Here is a 23125-nt window from a genome sequence, read left to right on the forward strand (position 1 = left end):
TTTTTTCACCTCTCTCTCTGCTTCACAAAACCAAATTAACTAACCCTGCCATCTGCCCCCTTACTCTTCATTTGTCTCTTTTCTTAACGATGGTCTCTCTGCCAACTCTTCTCAGCCGTTGGTGTGTTTCTCCTTTTGTAAATTGCAAGTATTGGCATGAATTTTGGACAGGAGAATGTCCTGAATAGTGAGCACGTTCTCTAAATTTGCCCTCTCTTACTTTGGTACAATGGTTCACACTGGTTTCTCTGAAGGTGTCCAGTTCCTTTGATATAGAATGTCACATTTCATAATCGACCATTTACTCACATTGTGAGACATGAAGCCAAAAGACTGCTCTAACCCCCACTAGAAAGAGCTAGCTTGTGTGTTTTTTTTAACCTAAACGAACTAAACCCAACCCCTGACCGGCAATTTAGACTGGGGCAGAGTGCCGCCCGTATCCGCAGAGCTCATGTCAGTGGACTTGGGCAGAAGGCCGCCCGTATCCGTAATAGATGACATCATAGGTCAAAATGGGTCCTATTTATGAACTTTTACGCTACCAACTTTGATGTCACTGCTGATGTCATAGTTCAAAGGCAACAAATGCTGCTTTGCTACAGGCTAACTGGACTTGCTGCTGTGATGCATTATCGCCATGGTGACCGTCAACCCCACTTTGTCACTTGAAAGGAAAACTATGATAACATCGGTCCCATCATAGTTGATTGGGTAAAAGTTGATAAATAGGACCCATTTTGACTTATGATGACATCTTTTAACAATGGCAAGCAGACCTAAAGAGAGCTCTCGCAGACGCAGGAACTGGAGGTCCCGCAAGACTGCTGCAGCTACCTATCGAAGTAGACTCTTTCTAGAGCTAGACCTAGAGCTTTTGTGGTTTTAGTCTCATTGGCAATCACACTCCTCTTTTACCTTTACTTTAGATGAATAAATAAGGTTAGGGTTAGAGTTGTTCGACACAGACAACTCTAACCCTAACCTAACCTAACCTAACCCAACCCAACCTAACCTAACCTAACCTAACCTAACCTAACCCTATACCCGAACCCTAACTGGACTAGCTGCTATGATGCATCATAGGTGACATCATAGTTGGTTGAGTAAAAGTTTATAAATAGGTTATCAGATGTAGAGGCTGGGCTGGCGATCCCCGCCTGTCTCTGCGTTGGATGGCTCAACTGTGTTTGAGGGTCGCAGTTGAAGCACTGCTCCTGAACTTGGGCAAGGTGTTGTTAGAAGTGTACATTAGAAGTGTACATAGTGTTTATACATCTGTTAGAGTTGTCATATTTTATTCTATTTTACTTTATTTTATTTTATCATTACTATCATTATTGTTATCATATTTTTAACTATGTTAGTACAATGTTGTATTCCCCTGTCCCGAGTTGTAAGCTATCGTAACAAAATAATCCTCTCCCCCCCCCCCCACTAGAAAGAGCTAGCTTGTGTGTTTTTTTTAACCTAAACGAACTAAACCCAACCCCTGACCGGCAATTTAGACTTGGGCAGAGTGCCGCCCGTATCCGCAGAGCTCATGTCAGTGGACTTGGGCAGAAGGCCGCCCGTATCCGTAATAGATGACATCATAGGTCAAAATGGGTCCTATTTATGAACTTTTACGCTACCAACTTTGATGCCACTGCTGATGTCATAGTTCAAAGGCAGCAAATGCTGCTTTGCTACAGGCTAACTGGACTTGCTGCTGTGATGCATGATCGCCATGGTGACTGTCAACCCCACTTTGTCACTTGAAAGGAAAACTATGATATCATCAGTCCCGTCATAGTTGATTGGGTAAAAGTTGATAAATAGGACCCATTTGACTTATGATGAGATCTTTTAACAATGGCAAGCAGACCTAAAGAGAGCTCTCGCAGACGCAGGAACTGGAGGTCCCGCAAGACTGCTGCAGCTACCGATCGAAGGAGACTCTTTCTAGAGGTAGCTTTTGTGGTTTTAGTCTCATTGGCAATTACACTCCTCTTTTACCTTTACCTTAGATGAATAAATAGTTGTACGACGCAGACAACTCTAACCCTAACCTAACCTAACCCAACCCAACCTTACCTAACCTAACCTAACCTAACCCAACCCAACCCAACCTAACCTTACCTAACCTAACCTAACCTAACCCTATACCCTCTATGCTGCTATGATGCATCATAGGTGACATCATAGTTGGTTGAGTAAAAGTTTATAAATAGGTTATCAGATGTAGAGGCTGGGCTGGCGATCCCCGCCTGTCTCTGCGTTGGATGGCTCAACTGTGTTTGAGGGTCGCAGTTGAAGCACTGCTCCTGAACTTGGGCAAGGTGTTGTTAGAAGTGTACATTAGAAGTGTACATAGTTAGTATACATCTGTTATAGTTGTCATATTTTATTTTATTCTATTTTACTTTATTTTATTTTTTCATTACTATCATTATTGTTATCATATTTTTAACTATGTTAGTACAATGTTGTATTCCCCTGTCCCGTGTTGTAAGCTACTGTAACAAAATAATCCTCTCCCCCCCCCACTAGAGCTAGCTTGTGTGTTTTTTTTAACCTAAACGAACTAAACCCAACCCCTGACCGGCAATTTAGACTTGGGCAGAGTGCCGCCCGTATCCGCAGAGCTCATGTCAGTGGACTTGGGCAGAAGGCCGCCCGTATCCGTAATAGATGACATCATAGGTCAAAATGGGTCCTATTTATGAACTTTTACGCTACCAACTTTGATGCCACTGCTGATGTCATAGTTCAAAGGCAACAAATGCTGCTTTGCTACACGCTAACTGGACTTGCTGCTGTGATGCATTATCGCCATGGTGACCGTCAACCCCACTTTGTCACTTGAAAGGAAAACTATGATATCATCAGTCCCATCATAGTTGATTGGGTAAAAGTTGATAAATAGGACCCATTTGACTTATGATGAGATCTTTTAACAATGGCAAGCAGACCTAAAGAGAGCTCTCGCAGACGCAGGAACTGGAGGTCCCGCAAGACTGCTGCAGCTACCGATCGAAGGAGACTCTTTCTAGAGGTAGCTTTTGTGGTTTTAGTCTCATTGGCAATTACACTCCTCTTTTACCTTTACCTTAGATGAATAAATAGTTGTACGACGCAGACAACTCTAACCCTAACCTAACCTAACCCAACCCAACCTTACCTAACCTAACCTAACCTAACCCAACCCAACCCAACCTAACCTAACCTAACCTAACCTAACCCTATACCCTCTATGCTGCTATGATACATCATAGGTGACATCATAGTTGGTTGAGTAAAAGTTTAGAAATAGGTTATCAGACGTAGAGGCTGGGCTGGCGATCCCCGCCTGTCTCTGCGTTGGATGGCTCAACTGTGTTTGAGGGTCGCAGTTGAAGCACTGCTCCTGAACTTGGGCAAGGTGTTGTTAGAAGTGTACATTAGAAGTGTACATAGTTAGTATACATCTGTTAGAGTTGTCACATTTTATTCTATTTTACATTATTTTATCATTACTATCATTATTGTTATCATATTTTTAACTATGTTAGTACAATGTTGTATTCCCCTGTCCCGTGTTGTAAGCTACTGTAACAAAATAATCCTCCCCCCCCCCCACTAGAGCTAGCTTGTGTGTTTTTTTTAACCTAAACGAACTAAACCCAACCCCTGACCGGCAATTTAGACTTGGGCAGAGTGCCGCCCGTATCCGCAGAGCTCATGTCAGTGGACTTGGGCAGAAGGCCGCCCGTATCCGTAATAGATGACATCATAGGTCAAAATGGGTCCTATTTATGAACTTTTACGCTACCAACTTTGATGCCACTGCTGATGTCATAGTTCAAAGGCAACAAATGCTGCTTTGCTACACGCTAACTGGACTTGCTGCTGTGATGCATTATCGCCATGGTGACCGTCAACCCCACTTTGTCACTTGAAAGGAAAACTATGATATCATCAGTCCCATCATAGTTGATTGGGTAAAAGTTGATAAATAGGACCCATTTGACTTATGATGAGATCTTTTAACAATGGCAAGCAGACCTAAAGAGAGCTCTCGCAGACGCAGGAACTGGAGGTCCCGCAAGACTGCTGCAGCTACCGATCGAAGGAGACTCTTTCTAGAGGTAGCTTTTGTTGTTTTAGTCTCATTGGCAATTACACTCCTCTTTTACCTTTACCTTAGATGAATAAATAGTTGTACGACGCAGACAACTCTAACCCTAACCTAACCTAACCCAACCCAACCTTACCTAACCTAACCTAACCTAACCCAACCCAACCCAACCTAACCTAACCTAACCTAACCTAACCCTATACCCTCTATGCTGCTATGATACATCATAGGTGACATCATAGTTGGTTGAGTAAAAGTTTAGAAATAGGTTATCAGACGTAGAGGCTGGGCTGGCGATCCCCGCCTGTCTCTGCGTTGGATGGCTCAACTGTGTTTGAGGGTCGCAGTTGAAGCACTGCTCCTGAACTTGGGCAAGGTGTTGTTAGAAGTGTACATTAGAAGTGTACATAGTTAGTATACATCTGTTAGAGTTGTCACATTTTATTCTATTTTACATTATTTTATCATTACTATCATTATTGTTATCATATTTTTAACTATGTTAGTACAATGTTGTATTCCCCTGTCCCGTGTTGTAAGCTGCTGTAACAAAATAATCCTCTCCCCCCCCCACTAGAGCTAGCTTGTGTGTTTTTTTTAACCTAAACGAACTAAACCCAACCCCTGACCGGCAATTTAGACTTGGGCAGAGTGCCGCCCGTATCCGCAGAGCTCATGTCAGTGGACTTGGGCAGAAGGCCGCCCGTATCCGTAATAGATGACATCATAGGTCAAAATGGGTCCTATTTATGAACTTTTACGCTACCAACTTTGATGCCACTGCTGATGTCATAGTTCAAAGGCAGCAAATGCTGCTTTGCTACAGGCTAACTGGACTTGCTGCTGTGATGCATTATCGCCATGGTGACCGTCAACCCCACTTTGTCACTTGAAAGGAAAACTATGATATCATCAGTCCCATCATAGTTGATTGGGTAAAAGTTGATAAATAGGACCCATTTGACTTATGATGAGATCTTTTAACAATGGCAAGCAGACCTAAAGAGAGCTCTCGCAGACGCAGGAACTGGAGGTCCCGCAAGACTGCTGCAGCTACCGATCGAAGGAGACTCTTTCTAGAGGTAGCTTTTGTGGTTTTAGTCTCATTGGCAATTACACTCCTCTATTACCTTTACCTTAGATGAATAAATAGTTGTACGACGCAGACAACTCTAACCCTAACCTAACCTAACCCAACCCAACCTTACCTAACCTAACCTAACCTAACCTAACCTAACCTAACCTAACCTAACCCAACCCAACCCAACCTAACCTTACCTAACCTAACCTAACCCTATACCCTCTATGCTGCTATGATGCATCATAGGTGACATCATAGTTGGTTGAGTAAAAGTTTATAAATAGGTTATCAGATGTAGAGGCTGGGCTGGCGATCCCCGCCTGTCTCTGCGTTGGATGGCTCAACTGTGTTTGAGGGTCGCAGTTGAAGCACTGCTCCTGAACTTGGGCAAGGTGTTGTTAGAAGTGTACATTAGAAGTGTACATAGTGTTTATACATCTGTTAGAGTTGTCATATTTTATTCTATTTTACTTTATTTTATTTTATCATTACTATCATTATTGTTATCATATTTTTAACTATGTTAGTACAATGTTGTATTCCCCTGTCCCGTGTTATAAGCTGCTGTAACAAAATAATCCTCTCCCCCCCACTAGAGCTAGCTTGTGTGTTTTTTTTAACCTAAACGAACTAAACCCAACCCCTGACCGGCAATTTAGACTTGGGCAGAGTGCCGCCCGTATCCGCAGAGCTCATGTCAGTGGACTTGGGCAGAAGGCCGCCCGTATCCGTAATAGATGACATCATAGGTCAAAATGGGTCCTATTTATGAACTTTTACGCTACCAACTTTGATGCCACTGCTGATGTCATAGTTCAAAGGCAGCAAATGCTGCTTTGCTACAGGCTAACTGGACTTGCTGCTGTGATGCATGATCGCCATGGTGACTGTCAACCCCACTTTGTCACTTGAAAGGAAAACTATGATATCATCAGTCCCATCATAGTTGATTGGGTAAAAGTTGATAAATAGGACCCATTTGACTTATGATGAGATCTTTTAACAATGGCAAGCAGACCTAAAGAGAGCTCTCGCAGACGCAGGAACTGGAGGTCCCGCAAGACTGCTGCAGCTACCGATCGAAGGAGACTCTTTCTAGAGGTAGCTTTTGTGGTTTTAGTCTCATTGGCAATTACACTCCTCTTTTACCTTTACCTTAGATGAATAAATAGTTGTACGACGCAGACAACTCTAACCCTAACCTAACCTAACCCAACCCAACCTTACCTAACCTAACCTAACCTAACCCAACCCAACCCAACCTAACCTTACCTAACCTAACCTAACCTAACCCTATACCCTCTATGCTGCTATGATGCATCATAGGTGACATCATAGTTGGTTGAGTAAAAGTTTATAAATAGGTTATCAGATGTAGAGGCTGGGCTGGCGATCCCCGCCTGTCTCTGCGTTGGATGGCTCAACTGTGTTTGAGGGTCGCAGTTGAAGCACTGCTCCTGAACTTGGGCAAGGTGTTGTTAGAAGTGTACATTAGAAGTGTACATAGTGTTTATACATCTGTTAGAGTTGTCATATTTTATTCTATTTTACTTTATTTTATTTTTTCATTACTATCATTATTGTTATCATATTTTTAACTATGTTAGTACAATGTTGTATTCCCCTGTCCCGTGTTGTAAGCTGCTGTAACAAAATAATCCTCTCCCCCCCACTAGAGCTAGCTTGTGTGTTTTTTTTAACCTAAACGAACTAAACCCAACCCCTGACCGGCAATTTAGACTTGGGCAGAGTGCCGCCCGTATCCGCAGAGCACATGTCAGTGGACTTGGGCAGAAGGCCGCCCGTATCCGTAATAGATGACATCATAGGTCAAAATGGGTCCTATTTATGAACTTTTACGCTACCAACTTTGATGCCACTGCTGATGTCATAGTTCAAAGGCAACAAATGCTGCTTTGCTACAGGCTAACTGGACTTGCTGCTGTGATGCATGATCGCCATGGTGACTGTCAACCCCACTTTGTCACTTGAAAGGAAAACTATGATATCATCAGTCCCATCATAGTTGATTGGGTAAAAGTTGATAAATAGGACCCATTTGACTTATGATGAGATCTTTTAACAATGGCAAGCAGACCTAAAGTGAGCTCTCGCAGACGCAGGGACTGGAGGTCCCGCAAGACTGCTGCAGCTACCGATCGAAGGAGACTCTTTCTAGAGTTAGCTTTTGTGGTTTTAGTCTCATTGGCAATTACACTCCTCTTTTACCTTTACCTTAGATGAATAAATAGTTGTACGACGCAGACAACTCTAACCCTAACCTAACCCAACCCAACCTTACCTAACCTAACCTAACCTAACCCAACCCAACCCAACCTAACCTTACCTAACCTAACCTAACCTAACCCTATACCCTCTATGCTGCTATGATGCATCATAGGTGACATCATAGTTGGTTGAGTAAAAGTTTAGAAATAGGTTATCAGATGTAGAGGCTGGGCTGGCGATCCCCGCCTGTCTCTGCGTTGGATGGCTCAACTGTGTTTGAGGGTCGCAGTTGAAGCACTGCTCCTGAACTTGGGCAAGGTGTTGTTAGAAGTGTACATTAGAAGTGTACATAGTTAGTATACATCTGTTATAGTTGTCATATTTTATTTTATTCTATTTTACTTTATTTTATTTTTTCATTACTATCATTATTGTTATCATATTTTTAACTATGTTAGTACAATGTTGTATTCCCCTGTCCCGTGTTGTAAGCTACTGTAACAAAATAATCCTCTCCCCCCCCCACTAGAGCTAGCTTGTGTGTTTTTTTTAACCTAAATGAACTAAACCCAACCCCTGACCGGCAATTTAGACTTGGGCAGAGTGCCGCCCGTATCCGCAGAGCTCATGTCAGTGGACTTGGGCAGAAGGCCGCCCGTATCCGTAATAGATGACATCATAGGTCAAAATGGGTCCTATTTATGAACTTTTACGCTACCAACTTTGATGCCACTGCTGATGTCATAGTTCAAAGGCAGCAAATGCTGCTTTGCTACAGGCTAACTGGACTTGCTGCTGTGATGCATTATCGCCATGGTGACCGTCAACCCCACTTTGTCACTTGAAAGGAAAACTATGATATCATCAGTCCCATCATAGTTGATTGGGTAAAAGTTGATAAATAGGACCCATTTGACTTATGATGAGATCTTTTAACAATGGCAAGCAGACCTAAAGAGAGCTCTCGCAGACGCAGGAACTGGAGGTCCCGCAAGACTGCTGCAGCTACCGATCGAAGGAGACTCTTTCTAGAGGTAGCTTTTGTGGTTTTAGTCTCATTGGCAATTACACTCCTCTTTTACCTTTACCTTAGATGAATAAATAGTTGTACGACGCAGACAACTCTAACCCTAACCTAACCTAACCCAACCCAACCTAACCTAACCTAACCTAACCTAACCCAACCCAACCCAACCTAACCTAACCTAACCTAACCTAACCCTATACCCTCTATGCTGCTATGATACATCATAGGTGACATCATAGTTGGTTGAGTAAAAGTTTAGAAATAGGTTATCAGACGTAGAGGCTGGGCTGGCGATCCCCGCCTGTCTCTGCGTTGGATGGCTCAACTGTGTTTGAGGGTCGCAGTTGAAGCACTGCTCCTGAACTTGGGCAAGGTGTTGTTAGAAGTGTACATTAGAAGTGTACATAGTTAGTATACATCTGTTAGAGTTGTCACATTTTATTCTATTTTACATTATTTTATCATTACTATCATTATTGTTATCATATTTTTAACTATGTTAGTACAATGTTGTATTCCCCTGTCCCGTGTTGTAAGCTGCTGTAACAAAATAATCCTCTCCCCCCCACTAGAGCTAGCTTGTGTGTTTTTTTTAACCTAAACGAACTAAACCCAACCCCTGACCGGCAATTTAGACTTGGGCAGAGTGCCGCCCGTATCCGCAGAGCTCATGTCAGTGGACTTGGGCAGAAGGCCGCCCGTATCCGTAATAGATGACATCATAGGTCAAAATGGGTCCTATTTATGAACTTTTACGCTACCAACTTTGATGCCACTGCTGATGTCATAGTTCAAAGGCAACAAATGCTGCTTTGCTACAGGCTAACTGGACTTGCTGCTGTGATGCATTATCGCCATGGTGACCGTCAACCCCACTTTGTCACTTGAAAGGAAAACTATGATATCATCAGTCCCATCATAGTTGATTGGGTAAAAGTTGATAAATAGGACCCATTTGACTTATGATGAGATCTTTTAACAATGGCAAGCAGACCTAAAGAGAGCTCTCGCAGACGCAGGAACTGGAGGTCCCGCAAGACTGCTGCAGCTACCGATCGAAGGAGACTCTTTCTAGAGGTAGCTTTTGTGGTTTTAGTCTCATTGGCAATTACACTCCTCTTTTACCTTTACCTTAGATGAATAAATAGTTGTACGACGCAGACAACTCTAACCCTAACCTAACCTAACCTAACCCAACCCAACCCTACCTAACCTAACCTAACCTAACCTAACCTAACCCAACCCAACCCAACCTAACCTTACCTAACCTAACCCTATACCCTCTATGCTGCTATGATGCATCATAGGTGACATCATAGTTGGTTGAGTAAAAGTTTATAAATAGGTTATCAGATGTAGAGGCTGGGCTGGCGATCCCCGCCTGTCTCTGCGTTGGATGGCTCAACTGTGTTTGAGGGTCGCAGTTGAAGCACTGCTCCTGAACTTGGGCCAGGTGTTGCTAGAAGTGTACATTATGCAGTGTACACAGTGTGTATACATGTACATAGTGTGTATACATCAGTTATAGTTGCCATATTTTAGTCTATTTTGTTTATGTTAGTACATGGATAATAACCCCCCCCCCCCCCCTTCCCCCCCGAGAGAGAGAGCTAGCTTGTGTGTTTTTTTTAACCTAACGTAACTAAACTCAAACCTAACTAAAATAAAAGTGGAAACACTTTCGAATTCAATGTTATTTGATACTACATCCAAGCATCTAAGAACATCTTGCCCATTTTCAGGAGCAGTGCTTCCACTGCAACCCTCAGACACAGTTCAGCCATCCAACACAGAGACAGGCGGGGGTCGCCAGCCCAGCCTCTACGTCTGATACCTCTCCTGATGTGTCCTATTTTTAAACTTTTACTCAACCAACTATGATGTCACTGATGATGCATCATAGCAGCAAGTCCAGTTAGGGTTAGAGTTGTCTAAGTCAGATAACTCTAACCCTAATCTTAACCCAACAAGTGCCTGAAGTTTTGGCTGCTCAACTAGCACTAAGCTTAGCAATTTAGATCACTTTACAGAGATCTTACTATAAGCAAAATCGTTGTATTGTTCACCCTATGGCTCTGACAGGGTTTAGGAGTGATAAAATGGGTATTGCATCCGCTAAAACACCCACACCGAGTAAAGCTAACTCCGAGGCTTAGCTACCCATTGATCAGGACTGTCCTAAAAGTAGCAGCTCTTATAGCATGGCAGCAGATATAGCAAAGATCTACAATTTACTCCAGAAAATGTCGAACGAGCACAATAAGAAACTAGACAAGATACAAGCAACGACTTCTACCGAGGGGAAAATCTGTGAGTTAGCAGGACGTCCGACTAATGTGGAGAGTCGTCAGGACTTTCTGGAGGACACAGATAAAGCGTGAAAAACCAACCCACCTGCGACTCGGAGCAAAGTTTAAGTTCTCCGGCAGAAACTCGATGATTTAGAGAACCGCAGTCGGAGAAACAACCCCCGTATTGCAGGCTGCCCCGAGGCATGTGAGGGACGTGATGCAGTGGAGTTTTTGGCTGCTGAGCTTCCTGAAATTCTGGAAATGGAATTTGACAGAGTCTTGGAGATAGAACAGGCGGACAGATCTGCTGCACAGCCTCAACCCGACGGGAAGCCCCCACGCCATTTCATTGTGTGCTTTTTGAGGCATGCAGATAAAGAGAAGATCAGAAACGCAGCGTGGAACAAGGTGGAGGGACCACGCTGCGTTTCTGGTTGAAACTCCGGCGTCTCTCCTCCAGTGCAAAAATATGCCCATGTCAATGGACTTGGGCAGAGGGCCGCCCGTATCCGCAATAAATTACATCATAGGTCAAAATGGGTCCTATTTATAAACTTTTATGCTACCAACTATGATTCCACTGATGATGTCATAGTTCAAAGGCAACGAATGCTGGCTTTGCTACGGGCTAACTGGACTTGCTGCTATGATGCATTATCGCCATGGGGACCGTCAACCCCACTTTGTCACTTGAAAGGAAAACTATGACATCAGTGACATCATAGTTGGTTGAGTAAAAGTATATAGGACCCATTTTGACCTACAATGTCATCTTTTAACAATGGCAAGCAGACCTAAAGAGAGCTCTCGCAGACACAGGTAGAGGAGGTCCCCCAAGGCCGCTGCAGCTAGCGATTGAAGGAGACTCTTTCTAGAGCTAGCTTTTGTGATTTTTTGTGCCTACGCCAGTTAGCCCGTGACCCCAGTCAAGGCTGGTGGCCTTATTGCAGAGGTTACTGGGTTGTCTCCTGCAGCCATGTTTTGACGCACGCTCACAAGTTGTTATGCTAACACGATGCTCTTTCATGTTGAGACGCCTCGTGGAAGAGAAAAGGAGCTCATGTGGATTTAAAAAGACACACATCAAAAACTGAGCATTTCTAGAAAGGGTGTTTAGAGCTGGTCTAAAACCTCCTCTGGAGCTTGATTGATATCATATTTTGTCTGACACGTGGCGAGGATGTTACATTTATCCATCCATCTGTTCCTGAGAACAGCTTGGAAGCCAATCGGCGGCGGCAGCCATATTGGAAATGTGGAACTCAACCAGGCAGAGTGTGACGTAAAGGGGCGGAGTTTGAGCCTCCTAGCCAACAGCTATGTGCTCCCGTCTGGGAGTCCAGTCAGTCATGTCCTTATTTGGGCAAAACCCGTAATCTTAATATCTTCTGAACCGTTGCGTTAGAGAAAAATTCAACCCCCGTACAGTGTGTGCCGATAGAGAAATTAGCTTCGTAGAGCCAAGCCGTTTTTTGATCCAGGCTGTAAACATGTTTATTAATGCTGCAAAGATTGTCTTTTTCCCGTTCATGTCTGTGTGGTTTCCGGTGTTTCTGCGGCCTACTTCAAGCAGATTCTCGATGTATTGCAGTTTATAACACTTCCGCATGGGCTTCATCGTTTGAGACTGGAGGTTGCCACTTGTTTTTAATATGTGAAAAAGAGGGATTGTATGATGTCACAACAACAAACTAATTTACCTGTAGCAAAGCTAGCATTCATTGCCTAGGAGATCTGACATCACCAGTGAGGTCACACTTCCTCATGTTATCCCATGAAGGCAGGGCACTTTGCAGCTAAGTTACAGCAGCAATGGCAAACTTCCCTTTAAAAGGCAGAAACCTCCAGAGTGCTGTCATAATGTTATTTGTCTAGTGATATCATTGATTGAACTATGACATCATCGTTGACATCATAGTTGGTTGAGTAAAAGTCTATAAATAGGACCCATTTTCATGTCACATCTATTGCCGATGCTAAGCAGATTATGGGCAGCCCCTCAGCCTGCCGAAGTCCAAATGTCATCCTCACGGGCCTACGCCAGTTAGCCTGACCCAAGTCAAGGCTGGTGGCCTCATCGCAGAGGTTGGTTTGTTTGTGGACAAGGCATAAATCAGCATTAATCAGCGTATGGGTTACAGTTTAATGACACATGACATTTTCCTAATTATCCCCTCATATAGAGTGCCAGCAATCACCAACTCCTCTCAATGCTGATTTATGCCTCATTATGTTGATTTATGACAGAGCTATAGGAGGGCTGCTAAAAGTTGGCTCCAATGAGCAACACGACATTGGAGTTCCCCCCCTTACTGGAGATTTGTTTCATTTTAAGAAGTTTACTGCTACATTTTAGGCAGTTATGAAGGTCAATTTATATCCCACAAGCTTTAAACTGAACATCTTAAGTATAAAACCACTAGTCTTGAAAATTGCAGCCCATAAACTGCAGATCATGTACTCCAAACACTACTTCAGGGCATTTTCCAATCCAAAACTTTGATTTCCTTCTTTCCAGCCGGTGGTCTTCTTTCATTCCAGTGTGCAATGTAAGAGAGACTGAGGTAATCCATCACAGTGAACATGCTGTCAGCCTACTTTTTTTCTTTTTCACACTCTCTTTAGTTTGGTATTAAAGTTTATTTGGGAACAATGGATTTTTTTTAAACAGTTCCTGCAGAACTAATTAAAACTACTGAGCTGATTTCAATGACATAAGTTGTAGCAGGGGCCAAGAAAGAACCCAGTGATAGCTAATCTAAATGGACAATATCCACCTCACAAACATGTACAGAACTCTGCCTCTTGAAATGTTTGGTTTATCACAGTAATTCATTTCAAATGTTTTTGACAACAAGCTGCAACTTTACGTTTTTCTGAATGATAATTGAGTAGATTTTCTTGGTTGTGGATTTATTCAAATTCCTTTTATTTTGGTTTTAATCTTAAATTGAAATCACTGACATGTGACCATAATAAGTTAATATGGCTGTCATGACAGCAGAAAGATGTATGCACATCCTCATGGAAATAGTTATTGTTTGTCACCATTGCAGCTGCCTTTACACATTACATTACATTACATTACATTACAAATAGTAAGATGATCCGGCATTAATGTTAAATGGTTTTATAGGCATTTATCAACATCAATTGAGTGTTGTGTAGTTTTATGGAATGAGTGAAAGCATGTATCATGTATCTTCATTTCTTACATTTTTGAGGTCTAATGATTTTCAGGAAAGCAATGAGCAGTTTCTGATTACTGAGCTGAAACATGCAAAACATGCAAACTGAGATGACTTCTTTTTTTTCTTCTATCCAGAAACAGTTAGATAAAATGCCAGCGAATTCCTCCTGTTCAAAATATGTTAATTTGAAATGGGTAAGACTTGTAAGAGTTGAAGGATGTGCTAATATTCTGTGAGGTTAAAATACAAATTGAAATTTAGTCTGGTCATTCCACTCTTTTTCCAGGAATTAAAGCTCAAGAGGATATGTATCATCCAGCTCACAGCCCTCTGGACTGTGAAAAACACATTTACAGCTGCTGTTACACTAAACCGTTCTCTTTACTCTTTATTGTTACTGTCAGTATACCTTAGCATTGAAGGTTGTGTCGCTGCTCGGGAAGGAGGAGGTCCCGCTCTTTTTACTGAGGTGGTTGTTTGGAGGACAAGGCTGCTTTTAAACAATGAGATGATAGCACAGAGAATGGAGAAATGAAACAGAGCGAGGATAACCTGTTCTCTGAGAGGAAGAGGTCTCTGGTGTCAGTGCTGACAGAGCTGTAGAGTGTAAACACTGCCTACTTTAAAATGTGATACAGCACACCTTTTGACAGTCTTTGATTTTTGGCATTGTCTCTCCACTCACATAGGGAGTTTAGAAATGAAACTTTCTCTGTTGAAATGAACAGATATGCATCAGTGATGGAACTGGCCGGAGTGTCAAGGAAAATGTAAGATTTGAACTTTAACAATCTCTGGTGTTTACTCTCATGCATACTGAAAAAAATTTGACTTTACAGGATACATTTTGTGTTTTCTTTAATAATGTGTTAAAAAACTTAAAATTTGGAAATGATATAGCCACACAACGCTGAAGTGCTGTCTTGTGTAAAACTAGCTACATGAACATAGCAGATTTACTCGCTGACCTGGAGGCCCTGACTTTCAGTGAACCAATGTTACAAAATCTATTTGAACCCTTCAAAAGCCTGTTTCTGTATCTAAAGATATACTGTGTGACACCTCTATACTGCTAATCCAAGCACAGAGCTGCACAAGACGCCAATAGAGATGTTGTTGTACCCCACTTTATAGCATCAAATAGCTAATTAAAACCAGAGGCAATTTTAGACTGTGGTAGGACTGAACACTTGTGAAGAACCTGGGTCTATTTTTAGGATCAGACCTCTAAGGGTGTCCCAGCTCCTAAAGAGATTGTGATTCAAATAATTCCTTACAGGTGTTCAGTGCTACTTCTTAACCATTTATTTTACTGAAATATAAATAGTTCTATACATGATCTTTCTATTCACAACAATAATGCTAAATAGCCTGAGTGTCTTAAGGTTCTTTTCTCCACACTCACGTTTGTGCTTTGTGTAGAATCGTAAAAATTGGATAAAGGTAGAATGTATTTGTTGCTGGCCTCCCAAGGTGCAGGGCAACTATTTACAGACAAGACTAGGAGAGAGCCCAAAGCAGCCCTCTATAAACCCAGTGGCCCGTCCCACTACTGGGCGTCGATAATTACATAAGTTGAGCCTAAAGTATTCTGTTTAAACATTTAAAGCTAGGGTTGATAGCCACGTAAAACTAGCATGAATTTGAATGTAGCATTTCCTCATGACTCCGTCTAACCCCCCCCCCCCCGATTCACGGCCATATGATCGTGACTGATTCAAAACTGGTCCTCAGCACATCGTTTCTGTTTTGCACTACGTCAAATCACTCAGTGGTAAGAAAACACCAAAACATTATCATATTGAAAGTTAAAAACACAAACAAACATGAAATAAACGTGCAGGAGGCGGGCAGATCGGCAGGACGGGGTTTGATTGGTTACATAAATAGGACACTGAAGGCAGGGATTGGTTGGTGTTTTCCAAGCGGCAACCTCTGGTCTAAAAATATGAGTCCAATGCGGAAGTGCAAAAAGCTGCAGTTCATCATGAATCCGCTTGAGGCTGGCTCCGGAAGTACCGGAAGTCACATACACATGAATGGGAAAAAGACGATCTTTACAGCAGAAATTCACATGTTTACAGCCTGGTACCAAAGATGAGTGTAGTCTGGATAGCTCATTTCTTGATCAGCACACACTGTGAGGGGGATTAATTTTTTTGGCTCTGGCTCCACAGCAGCAATATGGCTGCCGCCGCCGATTGGCCTCGAAACAGCTCTTCAGAAACAGATGGGTGACGTCAGGGATACTACGTCCATATTTTATACAGTCTATGGTGTTTTCCCAGGTTTACTCCAGCTGTAGATAGCGGCTTTTTTCTCTCTTTTTTGAGAACACATTATGTATTGATTGCCATCGGGACATAAAGATCATTTTAACCAGTATAAAGAAAAATGTATCTAAATCTGACAATCAAACCCCAGCTTTAAAGGCATATCAACATTTTTAAACCATAGCACCTTTAAGAATGATATTACTGTCATTTCAATTCGACTTAAACCACTTTTGGCAATAAATTACCACAGAAAAAGACACAATTTTAGAAACCATGTGACACCTTTTGCCTCTGTAGCTGCCTATTTACTATGCGGAAATGGTACGCTCTGTTTCCTCATTTCAAACACGAGCGGACTATGGCGGAGCGCGCATTCAACGCACTCTAGCAGGTAAGTGGACCCTATAGTGGAAATGTATGCGTAGGATTACAGTAGATCTCCTAGGTGTGCACCCCTGTTTATTTTACACTGGCAGTGTTTACCGGGTGGAAGGAGAAACTGACGGAGAGGGAAAGTTTTGGTGCGTGTGCGCACTGATGTGTGTATGGGTGCATCTCAAAGCTCTAAACTGCAGTCTCCTCACTCCACCCTCCTTGGCCAAACCAGAAGTAGTTACTGTAAAATTTAGTGCTAATTGGATCATGAAGTGAAAATTGCATTTAAGGTCTTCTCTGTAATTTTTTCACTCTAAGAGTCATCCTGTGTGCCCGACTGGAGACTCTGGCGGGACGGTTTTGGCCCACGGGCTGTATGTTTGACAACCCTGCCTTAAAGGGTCTAAGAATGTGGAATTGTAATATTAAAAGGTAGTGCTTTAACAAGGGTTGAAGGTAAAATCAGCCTGTTTCTCTGTACACTCTTCATCAGTGAAATTTATGGCAGAATAGCTATAAAATCCATGATGTAATTTGCTGCATCTATTAATGTTGTTTTGATTTAAAGATGGTGGACATATGTTTAATTTAAAATGTATTTAAGAAGGTAATCTCACATGCTCTTTTTTCATATACCAGCTAAAAAACATTATGTCAACATTGTTATTGTAAGCATGGTAGCATAATGATGTCATCAAAGCTCAAAGCACTGCCATTTGACAAAAAACAGAGCTGCTAGCTTGGCTGAGGACTGTCTGACATTGTTTGCATGAGTTTCATTTAACACAAAGAGATATACAACACAATAATAATTACCATGACTGCTTTAAAGTAATTGTTCAAAGATAAAGCATGAATACTGAACGGCGCTCTGGTTGTTAAACAATAAATTGTTGTTTTAGTTGAGTACCAAGAAGATGGTAAAAAGATAAACAACAAAAGAGAAAATAAAGCTTGAGCAGTAGAGGTCAGTGGCCTGGATGCCTGATGACCTTTTCATTTATTTCTCTAACTTAAAGACATAAAAAGTAGAAATGTATTAACACAGAATGTATGTTATGGCATATCTTACTGACCTTGATTGCGTGCTTGCTCACATAATATATTAATAAATCTGTACAGAAACTTGCAGAATTGAAATGACTCATGCTTGTTGAAGCTGCGATTCAATACAATTATTTGGCCTTCAGAAATAAATCCTTGTGCAAACAGCTGCACAGCCCCTTTCTTAGAGAAGGAGGTAGAAGTAAATTTAATTTGTTAACACTCTTGGGTACAAACACATTTCTGTGCTGTGTCTAATCATTCCCATGGGTTTCAGGGGTGGCTGGACAGTGTTTGAAGAAACTAAATCTCTAGGGATTAATCTCTCTCATACTTTGCCTCATTGAGGTATTAACAAAATGTAATAAACTCTCGCCAGAGGATGCTTCTAAGCAGCTCCAGCAGCACATTAAATATGTATTTAATCTAAGGATGATATAGTGGCTTCACGGGATAAACACATTTACCCAGTGCTATAAGGGATCGATATAAGCTCTTCTTTTTGTTTACTCTCTTGTTTGTAATTCCATTGCCTTCTAGTTATTCTGGAAAACAGAGAGGCAGAAAGAGTGGTGAGGTAAGGAGTTAGAAAGAGAATCAGAGAGAAGGAAGCACAGTCTCTGAAGTCTTTAACATCATCTCAGTCATCATCATCATCAAAAGGTCTCATCTTTGAAGAGTTTGTGTGTGAAGAGATGTGATGAGCCCACAGCATGAGCTGAAGGCTTGTGGTGCTGGAGTCCATTTTGGTGTCAAAGCCACTGGAGAGCCTGTGAAGCTTCAACAACTCTTTAATGCTGAAGATGGTCTGAAGCACACAAACAAGACTAGTTCTGATTGGCTGCTTTGAACAGGACGCAGGACTTCAAGGGTCCCCACAGAGCAGCAATTAGAACACCAACAAAGTGCCTGAAAACATCACGTGATTAGAAGTGAGTGGTGGGTTGTCTCTTTGAAAGCTTTTTCCCGCAATGATCAGTAAAATTGAATTTTTTTTAGCCCTAGCAGAACTTGAATTAAATAATAACTCCAACACCACACTACTATATTTGTCTGTACAGTAAAACTGTTATGTAAATTTTTGAAGTTTTGATTGTTGATAACGTTCTCAGAATATGTGTGTGTTAGTTGGGTAATTTAAAATACTGGAAGGTAGATGTAAAAAGACCATTCTTTTATATGACATTATAACATTGGTGCCTTGATCAAATCTGTCGTTTTTTATTTTCTGTTGAGTCGGGTGACAGATTCTAACATTAAGAACATTTTGAAACCAACATGATGTATGACTTTTCACCGTGCCACCTTCATCTTTTTTTACTGCATCAAAATGTATTGTAGGCAAATTTAGCTTGCATATGAACTAAACCAGTTCAGCACCATGGACAGTTCCTTGAGTGTTCAGAGGCAGCAATGCGGTGTCAGTATATTTTATACCCTTATTACAACAAAATTGCTAGACGCCCAGGCAAAGCCCAAATGATACAACTCTGTTGAACAAAAGTACATCTCCCTGCACGCAGCAGAGCATCTCATGCTGGATCATTATTCTTATTCAACAAAGCGGTGGGTTGCTTAAATAATGTATAACAGCACTGCTTTGAAAACCTTTACATGACTGCAGGAACCATCATCAAAATGTGATTTCTTACAGCTACTGTATAGTAGGGGCTTGTCTGTAAACTGCCACGCTAAGAATGCATGAACTGCAAGGTTTGAGGATCTTGTGTAGGTCAATCGGGTGAGAAAAAAAGCTGAATTAATGTTTGTGGCCAATTAAAGTCCACATTTTAACTTTAGGCAGTTAGATTTAGCACAGAAGCATCTTGCATGCCATTGGAAAAATGCCACTCTCTCCCTCATGTTACTGATTACATCGCTCAGACAAAAGACAAACCAAGATTTTGGATCTACAGTGAAGATGAGATACCAAATCACCCTTTCCCTCCTTCTTGTCTCATCAAGGGATCAGGACTGCTGCTGTTTGGTTGTTTGAACTGGTATTAGACAATTTAGAACTTTAATTTCTCACACCAAAAAGACACCAAAGAGAAATTAAATCATTTTATCCCTACCAAGGTAGGAAAATATAGAGCTTTGTGTAAATGTGTGGTGTTGAAGACACTTCAACGTGTGGTCTGTATGACAACCTCAGGGCCCAAAGGCAGCCCCCACTGTCCCCCCTTCCTCTCCCCTGCTATTTGAATAGAGAACTGGCAGAGTGCTGTTTTGGTCAGCAGTTCTTAGCTGCTGGAGAGGTGAGCATCAGTCTGGTGCTCATCCACTCATTGCAGCTCCAGCCTTGGCTCTTTTCCGACTTAAGTGTGGACATGCTTGAGACATTCCTTCATCCATTGCATGCCAAAACAACTTCCTAGCTTTGGTGTCTGCCTCTGTTTGCTGCGTTATTGGTATCATTTAGAGGGATCGATAAGTGTTGCTGGATGCGACTGCTCCTGTTTTTGTTTTGTTTTTTAACTTAAAGCTGTTTATGTTTAGCAACTTACAGAGGATTTGCAACCCTGAATCCTTTTTGAGCTGCAAAAAAACATGCTGTCTACTATTTTAAATCATTACAGAAGGTTGGTTTATTCTCCACCAAGGGCCCTCATCCATTTTCAAGGCTTTCTCAAAATGATAAAGTTGATGAGCCTCTGCTGCAGAGTTATGCTCAGACCTGGGAGTGGAGTTATAGTTTTAAAAAGATGATCAACCATCAAAGTCACTTTAGCATCTGGATCTTTATGACCATCATTCAACCTCTTGCAAGAATTAACAGCCCTTTTCCTCCCCTCTGAAAGCCTCCAGGCGAGGCAAATAGAGACAGAGGGAGCTGCTGGATGAAAGGAAGTCGATAGGCAGTAAGGCCTGGTTGTCTACGCTTTCATTGAACTGAGGAGAGAAAGCAGAGACATTATCTTGGATGGCACTCAGACTCAACCAAATGGGTCTCGTAGTTCTCTCTGTTTGTGGAGAGTTGGCCTCCTACACAACTCTCTCTAGTCTGTGAGCTATACATTGATCGGAGTGGATCAAAGGAGGTCAAAGCATGGCTACAAAGCCTTTTACCACAATATTCCTCTCATGAACCATCTCACGATGAGAAAGGTTCTTTGAAGTAAAAAATAATATTGTACTTTGCTTTTCATCACTGGTGTGAGTGTCAGTGTGTCAGATATATGGCAGTGAGGGTACGAGCAGAGTTGCTAATCCCCCCCTGGGAAATTTAACCATGCAGTTTGTAACACACTTACTCGTCTCCATCCCTCTTTTGCTCGATTTGGCTTTGCAGAAGCATGTGGTGACATGCATTCAGAGACTGCATTATCTTTAAGCCGCCCACAGATCCCACAGTCTTCTTCTCTGATATTTTATCACTCCCAAACTTTTACAATTCACACAGGTGAACATGCATTTGATCCTAGCTTTGGCGCAGTGATCTTTAATGTCTGAGGTTAGGCTTGTACCTGCAGAGAGGCTAGCTGATGGATCAGGAGCTTCTAGTTCCAGCTGATGCAGAGCAGCACCTCATTCTCATACTGTGACTCACTGTAGATAACCTGTTCCCTTCTCACTGGCATTGCTGATATATGTGTTTGTTAGTGTGTGAGCAGCTGGTCACCTCTGGATACAGTTGCGAAATAGTGCTATGTGTATCTTCAGGACTAACAGGATCTGGCTCAACATTAAACTGCCCTCAAAGTCATTCTACAGACCTCTTTCTGCCTCTTGCCCACTCATGCATATTAAAGAAGGTCTCTGTCTTTCTCCCCTCACATCACTCCTTCCCTTGCACTCTTTCACTGAATCACATGCTCTGCTGTTTAATGCCATTGCCCTCAGGGGAAGTATTCCTTTCTACGTTGCTGCCAGTTCACTGCCTCTTTTTCCACATTTTCTGTGTGATGACAACAGAAGAACAATATTTCTATAGAGAGGAGTCTTTCTGCCTCTTAGTGGTTCTAACAGTACGCAAGCCCAAAGAAAAAAATAACAGAGAGAGAGAGAGAGAGAGAGAGAGAGAGAGAGAGAGAGAGAGAGAGAGAGAGAGAGAGAGAGAGAGAGAGAGAGAGAATGGATGTGACAGACTGGCACTGACTGGGGAACTTTACAGAATTATCTGTTGTGTGTGCATGAGGTTGTGTCATCACATATTTCAGTGGGTCTTCTCTGCCTGGCTGCACTCAGCTTAGTGCAGACACTTGTAACAGAAGTCTTGAATGGGCAGGAATTCAATTTAGCATTTGAGTAGTGCCCAAGCAAGTGAATGAAAAAAGTGTGAATTTATTCAGCGATTAAGCAAACATAAGTCACTTATTTTCCTACAAGGGATGTCTTTGCCATGTTTAGAATAAATTAAGCCACAAAGATGCTCAGTGACTGCTCAGTGACTGCACAGTATCAGTGCAGATGATCTGGCAACAGTTACGCTCACTGTGTATGTTACAAATTAATGTAACTTGTTTTATTTTTTAGAGGAATTCTGGGAGATTCCTGCAGTGAGAGAAGCATATGCACATTTTCAATTATGTTTGTTTGAATAATGCGATAGCACGAGGTCATGTTTTAGTTCTGGTACCCCCTGTAAATCGATCCTACCAGGGTCTAAATGGAAGCATACCTTTGTCCAACAGAGAACATCAATCTGCTTGACTGGCACCTCAGTGTCCATCCACTCCTCCACTGTGACAATACCAACCAGAATGAGCAGAGCCTACGTGTGCTGCTGCTAGCTTTGCCTTGGCTAATAACATAATAGTCTGGCATCAGACATATTTATAGCACCAAGCAAATGAGCATCGCAGCTGAGCCATCATGGCCAGAGTCAGAGCAGACAAAGCCCAAGAGGCACAGAGGCAGAGTAAAAAAAGGAAGTATGCCACAATCCTTCTGGAAACAGCTCTTGAATATTCATCCCACCCCTGGCCCCAAACACAGCTCTGCACCCCTTTCCCACCAAATGTATTATTCAAAACAAGCACTTCCCCATAAAATATATGCAAATAATGACATCTGGTAGCTGTATTTGTCTGCTGAATTAATGACGGGGCCACCTTAGAGTATCTTCAGTGATTGAAGGAGGGGCTGTGAGCCTGGTGGGCTTCCTTGAAGCAACCTTTCCTCTTCTGGCCTCTTTGTTTCACCAGTTGGTTGTGATGCTTCCTTTGTCAAAGGCAGGTAGTCTGTCAGTGGATCTGAATTGGATGTGTCTCTATCTGTCACTTCCTAAAACACCCTGGAGGAGATGCAAACACTTCACAGCTGTTTGTTCTGCCATTATGCCGGTGTTTTCTCATCTGAGTTAATGCTCAGAAAAGAGAAGCTCTCTGTGGGCTCTTTATGTGGTTTCAGCACTGGACAGCTCCTGAAACATTCCCTGTTGTCTGTGCCTCATAGTTTGTCAGTCCTGGTGAACAAAAACTAAATGACACATGTTCACACAGTGGATGAGATCTGTCAGACTCTGATGAGCTGCTAACAGGCAGTGCTTAGAAATACAGATGGCTAATGT

Source organism: Notolabrus celidotus, chromosome 2 (assembly GCF_009762535.1).
Source record: "Notolabrus celidotus isolate fNotCel1 chromosome 2, fNotCel1.pri, whole genome shotgun sequence".
NCBI classification, from domain to species: Eukaryota; Metazoa; Chordata; class Actinopteri; order Labriformes; family Labridae; genus Notolabrus; species Notolabrus celidotus.